Source organism: Protopterus annectens, chromosome 13.part0 (assembly GCF_019279795.1).
Source record: "Protopterus annectens isolate FY-2018-M chromosome 13.part0, PAN1.0, whole genome shotgun sequence".
Lineage (NCBI taxonomy): Eukaryota > Metazoa > Chordata > Ceratodontiformes > Protopteridae > Protopterus > Protopterus annectens.
In genome coordinates this window covers 965,434,092-965,441,591 of record NC_056747.1, presented here as the reverse complement: position 1 = coordinate 965,441,591, position 7,500 = coordinate 965,434,092, and the positions used below count along the sequence as shown (strand labels likewise).

The window sequence follows — 7,500 nt, the reverse complement described above, 5'->3', positions numbered from 1 at the left end:
TTAGTAACCCCAGTTCATGTGATCTTAGTGCACAGAAACACACCGTGGTTTCTATGAAATGAGAAGTGGAGGGCAGTATTCAAAATGTTGTAGTCTAAACATTAGTAAAGTGAATTACAAGAGTGCCAATAGAAGTAACAGAGAACCTCCTATTATGCTGAATGATTCTAAAACCTGACTTTCCATTTTGAAACTGCCTGTTCATGCTAACCTTGTTTAATGAAACTTTCAATTCTTTACACACTGACACAGAGATTATTTTGCAACCACTGGACAATGAACATTTAGAGGCAAGAGTACTCTGCTTCCAGCTAACCACCAATAAACTGGACTCTTGTCATTGATTCCAATTACTGGCTAGAAACTAAGCCAACTGCCTTTGCCATTACTACCTACTGTAGGAAGCTGCCCACTGAAACAATGCAGGTTACTAGGCTAGCAGCCCTAGAGCCTTCACAAGCCTAGCCATGTTAATCCCAAGTATTACCATTTGTTCTTTTTGTGTAGTTTCCAGAACAAATTTATGAACAGAGAGGGTCTGTGATCAACACCAGCTACCCCTGTCCATGAGGGATATGGGTGCCATCCCAGGGCCGAATCTGCAGTCTCCCATCCAATTATCTAAGTTACGTTTGAATAGGGTCAGTGAGGAGCTCTGTTTTACATAAACAAAGTCTAGTCCAGAGAAGAGGCAGTCTCTGGGAGACATATCTATCTCTCCAACATGTTCTGTTAATGTCACAAACTAGGTTGAGATCCCTAGTGTGAGTGACTCCTATGCCAGTTGACTTGCGGATGTGCAGCATTTCCATTAGGGCAGGGTTGGCAATTGCCCTATAGACCTGCACAAGTCACTTCTCTGCAGCCTATAAGGTAGAGAGTAAAGTGACAGGGCTTTCAGTCTGTCCAAGCAGGTCATGGTTTGGAGTCCCTGTATTTTCTTAGTGAGAACCCTCTCAGGTCTCTCCAGCTGCTGTAGAAACTTGGTGTTCAAAGTTCAGATTGTTATTAACATGTGCTACCAAATCTTGTACCACTGGGTTGGAACTCAGGGGGGAGGTGCTGTCAATGTTGTAATTTGTAGGGAATTCCATTTTACCAAAGGGAATAATGCATTTTTTTTGCATTTAATTTTAGACCATGGCTTTGACACCAACCATTTGTTTGTGTTAGCCCTTCTTGTAATATGTCAACATCGTTGGGGGACTCCATGACTGCTCCTGGTTTAAAATCATCAGCGAAATTTGTGAGCCAAAGGCCATCTACTTTGGCCTGGACTTCTGAGAAACAGATGCTAAACAATAAGGGGGCCAGCACAGACCCCTGTGGTACTCCACTGGAGATGACTCTACTGGTGGAGGTGGAGTCACCAATTTTGATAGTGTGTGTTCTGCTGGTGAGCCAACTGGCTACCCATCCAGTAACCTAAGGGTTAATCTCTATCTGGGAAAAGTTTTTCAATGATGGCAGAGTGGGGAACTGTGTCAAAAGCCTTGGCAAGGTCAAAATAGGCTATGTGCACAGTCTTACCTTCGTCCATAGCTTTGGTGACATTCTCAAAGAAGTCTACCAAGTTTAACAAGCATGATCTACTCAAAGACAAAACTGGTTGGGTCCAGCGTATGGAGGTCACCTATGTCCTTGTTAAGAAGGTCCATGATAATCCTTTCCACAGCCTTGCAGTTGAGGCTGGTTAGACTTAAGGGTCTGTAGTTCCCACCGTCAGTTGATGGCCTCTCTCTGTGCACAGGGACTACTGTTGCTGTTCTCCATTCTGCAGGAATATAGCGAACAAATTCAAGCTATGATTAGACAGGTCAAGTGGATCTGCCAGGTCTTGTTTAGATTGTTTAGTAAACAACCTGGGATATTATCTGGTCCCACGGAGGCTGTGTTTTTGGCCTTGGTGAGCACAGAGACTACCTGTTTTCTAGAGATACTAGGTAGAGGGCAGGTGTCAGGTATGCTTTGGGTTGTGGTAGGTGGGGATGGGGGGGGGGGTGAAGTCTGCACTGAATCTGTCACTTAGCAGGTTGGCAATATCTTCCAGTGTAGTATGACTGATCCTGTGTAGTATGACTGATCCCATCTACAACCAGTTCGGCACATAGCTGGGCATTCTTTTTTATATTTCAGACATAGTTGCACAGTGATATCTCTCTTGCTTTTGGACAACAGTTTCTTCCTCTTGCTATACAATCTGTTTATACTTGAAGTCCACCACGGTGGATTGTTTTTACAAGAAGACCTGGTTTTGATCCAGTACAGCAGAGTTTATGCAGTCGCTTAAATGTTTGTACGGGGCATTTGCATACACTTCTGCATTGTGATCACTGATGTCTGCGATTGCAGGTGGTATGAAGCGTTTTGTACCATTGCTTAGTAGGCAGTAGTTAGCTTTGGTAGAGTTTTTTTTATAATTTTTGCTCCTGTGAGTGTGTTGATTCCAGCAGTTACTTCAAACGAGACTGACTTGTGGTCTGACCTAAGCAGGGAGGGCATCACTCATGGGGAAGTACAGTGGCCCCCATGTTGGTGAGTTCTATGTCAAAAACATTAGAACTCCTAGAGGGGGTGCACACCATCTGTTCCACAGCATTTGTGTTAAAGTCCAGGAACCTGTGGGGGAATGGGTTTTTGCTCACATATGTCCCTTGGTCTATGGAAGGATAGTTGAAATCTCCCATGACTAAGGTGTTGGGCTGTATGGAGAGGGATTCCATTAAGTCGAGGTAAGTGGTGTGCTTATCCTGGTTGATGGAGGGGGATCTATAGCCAACAATGATGTGGTATGGTACTTTCCCAGCAGTTAATTGGACACTGAGTAGTTTGAGAGAGTCATGCTGTCTGACCAGTCTTGAAGTGTATTTGGTTTTAATGGAAATGGATACACCTCCACCTTTGTTTTCTTCACGCTCATTTTGGAGCTTGTGGAAGCCATTGTAGCCCAGCTCGACCGGGGTGCTCTCAGTGGCCTTAAACCATGTCTCAGTAATTGCACACATGTTGACATCCTCCAAGGTGAGGACTGCTTCCAGGGAGTGCAGTTTCGTGTTTAAACTTCTAGCATTAAGCAGAACAACCCTGAGTTTGTCTGGATTAGATTTTGTTACATTAGAAAATTTGCTCCTTTGACACTGCCTACAAAAGGCACTATGGGGGAGGCAAGGACCTTCACCCATATCCGAAAGACTAGGGAGGGCAGGTGCAAATCATCTCTAGCAAAACACAGAGTCTGTCTACCACATCCTCCTAAGCTGACAGATACTGGACCCCCCTGGACTGACACCAGAAGCTGAACCAATCGGTGAAGTCAATTATTATTTGTTTGTATTGTGGCATCATCCTGAGTGATGGTAGGATACTGCTTATGGCTAGGGACACATAATCAAAGAGTTCCATCATGTCTCTCTTCATATAGTCCAGAGAGGTATGTCTCAAGTCGTTCACTCCAACATGGACTATGACAGAGTCATAACGATACTTGTTATCGAGTGACTTGAGTGCAGGTGTGATTTGTCAGATCCTGGCACCTGATAGGCAGCTGACTGCGACCTTCCCCTATCCAATCTGGTGAGGGGGACATCCGTGTGTCTCACTATGGAATCGCCTACGACCAAGACATTTGATGTGTTTTGCCTTATGGGCTTATTTGTTGAGATGAAGGTGTGTGTTGATATGTGTAGTGGTTTCTTTTTGCTTAGTGGTTAGTGTGCGCTGGGAGGTCTCTGTGCTTTTGGCAGGCTTTTAGCAAGTACCTCTGCATATATGGGTTTATGAGTTGCGACCTTATTTTGTGTGAGAGGTGAGGTTTGCATGAGAGGTGAAGCATGTGTGCTGACAACCTGTTTGATGTCTAATTTGTTTTTATGTGAGAAAATTGACTCCAGTTCCACAGTGTATTTGCATCTCTCACATAGGGTGTTCGTTTGTTTTAGGAGTAAATGGTTGTCAGTATACATGGAGCAATTGCTACATTGCCTCAAGATACCCATATCAATCAAACTGGTAGGACAAATGATGCAAAACCGCCGGCTCACTGTGGCAGGATTTTTCTGAATGTCGTATTTGGAAAGGAAGTCTGCAAGCTGGACTTAGTCACAAACAGCAAAAATAAAGCAGCCGTTCAATTAAATACAATTGAAGTGCAGTGCTGGCTTAAAATATACTTATTTTTCAGTTTTTTCAGTGGATGCCTTGGATTTTAGTGCAGATGCACTCCAGACCTCCGGCTAAAGTTACCAAACATTGAGTAGCTCCAGTAAAATGAGAGCAAACGCAAGGCTTATATACAGGCAAATTTAAACAGTTTTAATCCAACTACCAATGGGAAAGCCCCAAACAGAACCCTTCTCCAGCAATCCCCAACTCAGATGGGTCCTGAGCTACACACTTTTGCCACAAGGGTGCAAGGAGGCCCTCTTAATGTAAGATGGTTGGTTTAAGAGCACAGTGATACCAAGCAGTTTAGATTCAGCACATCTGAATCTAGTCTATGCTATGTAAGCCAAAGAACCACAATTTCTAGATGGGAAAGAGTAAGGGAGAGTCATTTAAAGGTCAAAGTGAGAGTGTTTAGTAGTATACTATTAGAAGACCTGCAGTGATACCACCCTCTGCACAAACTGGCAGCTCTTCGGGCAGCTGTGAACAGTGGGAGACTACAGAGAAACTTTCCTATAGAGGATTTTAAACTGAAGAGGTTTGCTTATTTGCAAGCATGGGGAACAGAATTGCGAGCATGATAAAAGACTTAAAAGTTAAACCCTTAGGCCAATCATATCAAATCACAATAAGCTATCAACTAGTAGTTCCCACCTTGGATGCTGAATTTCACTCTCTGTTCCCACCAGAGTGCAAAAAACTTTCCCAATATAAAACAAACTGGCTTTGATTTCAAATTTAGTAACAAACACTTTACAACAGAAGTAAGAATTCCTGCAATATCAGGAATCCCTGGAAATAAGTTCACTAAACCTGAAAAATGTTCACAACACACAAAAACTTTGTAAAACTTAAGAAATATTTGGCAGACTCAGGAGAACTTTGGCAAACTCAGAACACCTTTTGCAGTATCACAGGAGGTTAGGAAATATCAGAATACTGTTATCACAACCTAAGAGCAGTACAGTAACAAACAGATGAAGTGTCTTTAACAAGTGCAGGCTGAAAAACAGTGATTAATTCAACAAAATAATTTCAACTCAGACTTGTGTCTCAATGCTCCCGATAAAATGATTACTAGGCTGGAACAAGCATTAGCAGTTCTGAGAAAGCATGGCAATAACAGGATTACACATCATTTTTTCTCTGTTGATATTCATGTCAGCTCTGTACAAGTAAGTGGCTGTCCACATCACTATTCTGCGACAGCTACTTAAGTCCAGTTACTGAAGTCCACATTGAAGGTACACAAATTATTTTATATGTGGTATTACTGGTGTTTTGGTTATAAGAACACCTATCTCTCGGCCCCACAATATGAATAATACTGGTTATCTACAGCTTTGGGCTGGGGTAACCCAGACCACAACATCTGCTATTTGAAATGTGCATGACAGTGGTCTAAACAACATTACAATCCATCAGACTAGAAGGAATGTCAGTCACATCATCTGCCCAAACTAGTTGTAAAATGGATTTCTGTTCAAAGTGTGAGGATTGCAACTACAAAGAATGGAATAGTGAGAAATTACAAAAGTATACCAGCATCCAGCACTGGGGTGCCCCAGTGTATTCCTCTTACTTGGAGAAACAGCAATTTTGCAGTTTGTGCATAAACGTAGCAGTGGTATAGAGGCGTAACTGCATTAAAGCAGGGTTTCAGTTTCCTTGTAATTCTTCACCACTGCACTTCAGTTGTGAGATTCACAACTACAAGTCTCTCACTTTCAATAAGGGAGCCCTGTAATAACATCCTGGTATGCAGGGACTGACCTGCTACAGCTTCATGTTGCAGTGTAGAGGCAGTTGTATTGTTGGACCATAAATACTTCCTACCCCATCCAAACACATCAAATGAAATGCAGACATTGCATCTTGTGCTCCACAATGACCAAGGCAGATCAACCAAGAAAATGCCTACACTCAAAATGCCCTTACTTAGACCAATCTGGTAAGTTGCATCCATAGACAGCTGTTAAGTGCGGTGAACCCATGTCACTCCACTCCTCTGTTATGTGGATCGGACATACGATGCCCTGAGCGGGCCCCCCTATAATAAACAAGCATACACTATGTCTAACTCACAGTCCCACACTATGGGTCTTCAACACTGAAAATGCCATGATTTCATTTCCTCAAACTTCTCTTTTCATTGCATGTAGAACCATATGTTACTGCAGCAGGACAGTCTCCCTCTGCAAGCTGTCAGAGTGTCAGGTATGGAGCAAGTTAAAACTGCAAATGGAAATGCTACTGTCTACTACCCACCTAATTTGTAGGCACTGATGCAGTCTACTAAAGTCTTGCAGAGAGTTTTATCACTGATTAAGATAGTCAAGTAGCACATAACTCAGTGGGTCTATAACTGACAGTAAAAAGCAGTTCTTCTTCTTTCGGCTTTTTCCCAGTTAGGGGTCGCCACAGCGGATCATTTGTCTGCTCATGATTGGCAGTGGAGTTTTACGGTGTCGAGTTCCCAGCCCAGCGCCCAACCTTCCACAGAAGGCACACACATGCACACATACACACCTAGGGCCAATTTAGAGTGTCCAATCCACCTATGCATGTCTTTGGGATGTGGGAGGAAACTGGAGCACCCAGAGGAAACCCACACGACCACAGGGAGGACATGCAGACTCCACACAGAAGGCACCCCAGCCAAGAATCGAACCGAAGAACCTCTTGCTGTGAGGTGGCAACACTAACCGCTGCACCACTGTGGCCGCCCAACAGTACAAAGCAGTTAGTGGTATAAAAAAAAAAAAAAAAAAATCTGTGAAAACAAAGAATGGTTTACTTTAAACCTAATAAGACCAGAAACCATTTCTGAGCAAGCTTGACATGCAGTGAGAATGCACTTACACACACAAGACTAGGAAACAAATCACATCTATGAATACGTATACAGTAATACAATTAAACGTACTATAAAGCAAATAATTTACACAAAAGTACAGCCTACTCGTGATTTTATTACAGTTACTTAGTTACAGCAAAATTGGCTGGCACAGTGGTGAAGCAGTTAAAGTTTTTGCCTCACAACAAGAGATTCTCTGGTTCAATTCTCGGCTGGGGTGCCTTCTGTGTGGAGTCTGCATGTACTCCCTGGGTTCGCATGGGAATTCTCCAAATGCTCCAGTTTCCTGCCACATTCCCAAGACATGCAGCAGGTGGATTGGACATTCTCAATCGTCCCCAGGTGCGACTGTGTGCATGTGTGTGCCTTCTGTGGAAGGCTGGATGCCAGGCTGGCAACTCAATACTGTAAAACTCGATTGTCACTCATTCTGTGGACCTACGATCTGCTGCAGCAACCCCTAACTGAAGCAGCCGAAA

At 43.3% G+C, this 7,500-nt stretch overlaps 1 protein-coding gene across 2 annotated transcripts in view; it reads right to left on the bottom strand.

The window, feature by feature from the left end:
• Nucleotides 1–7,500, bottom strand: part of KAT2A (lysine acetyltransferase 2A) — a 647,704-nt gene that overhangs the window by 511,717 nt on the left and 128,487 nt on the right. The window lies entirely within an intron of this gene.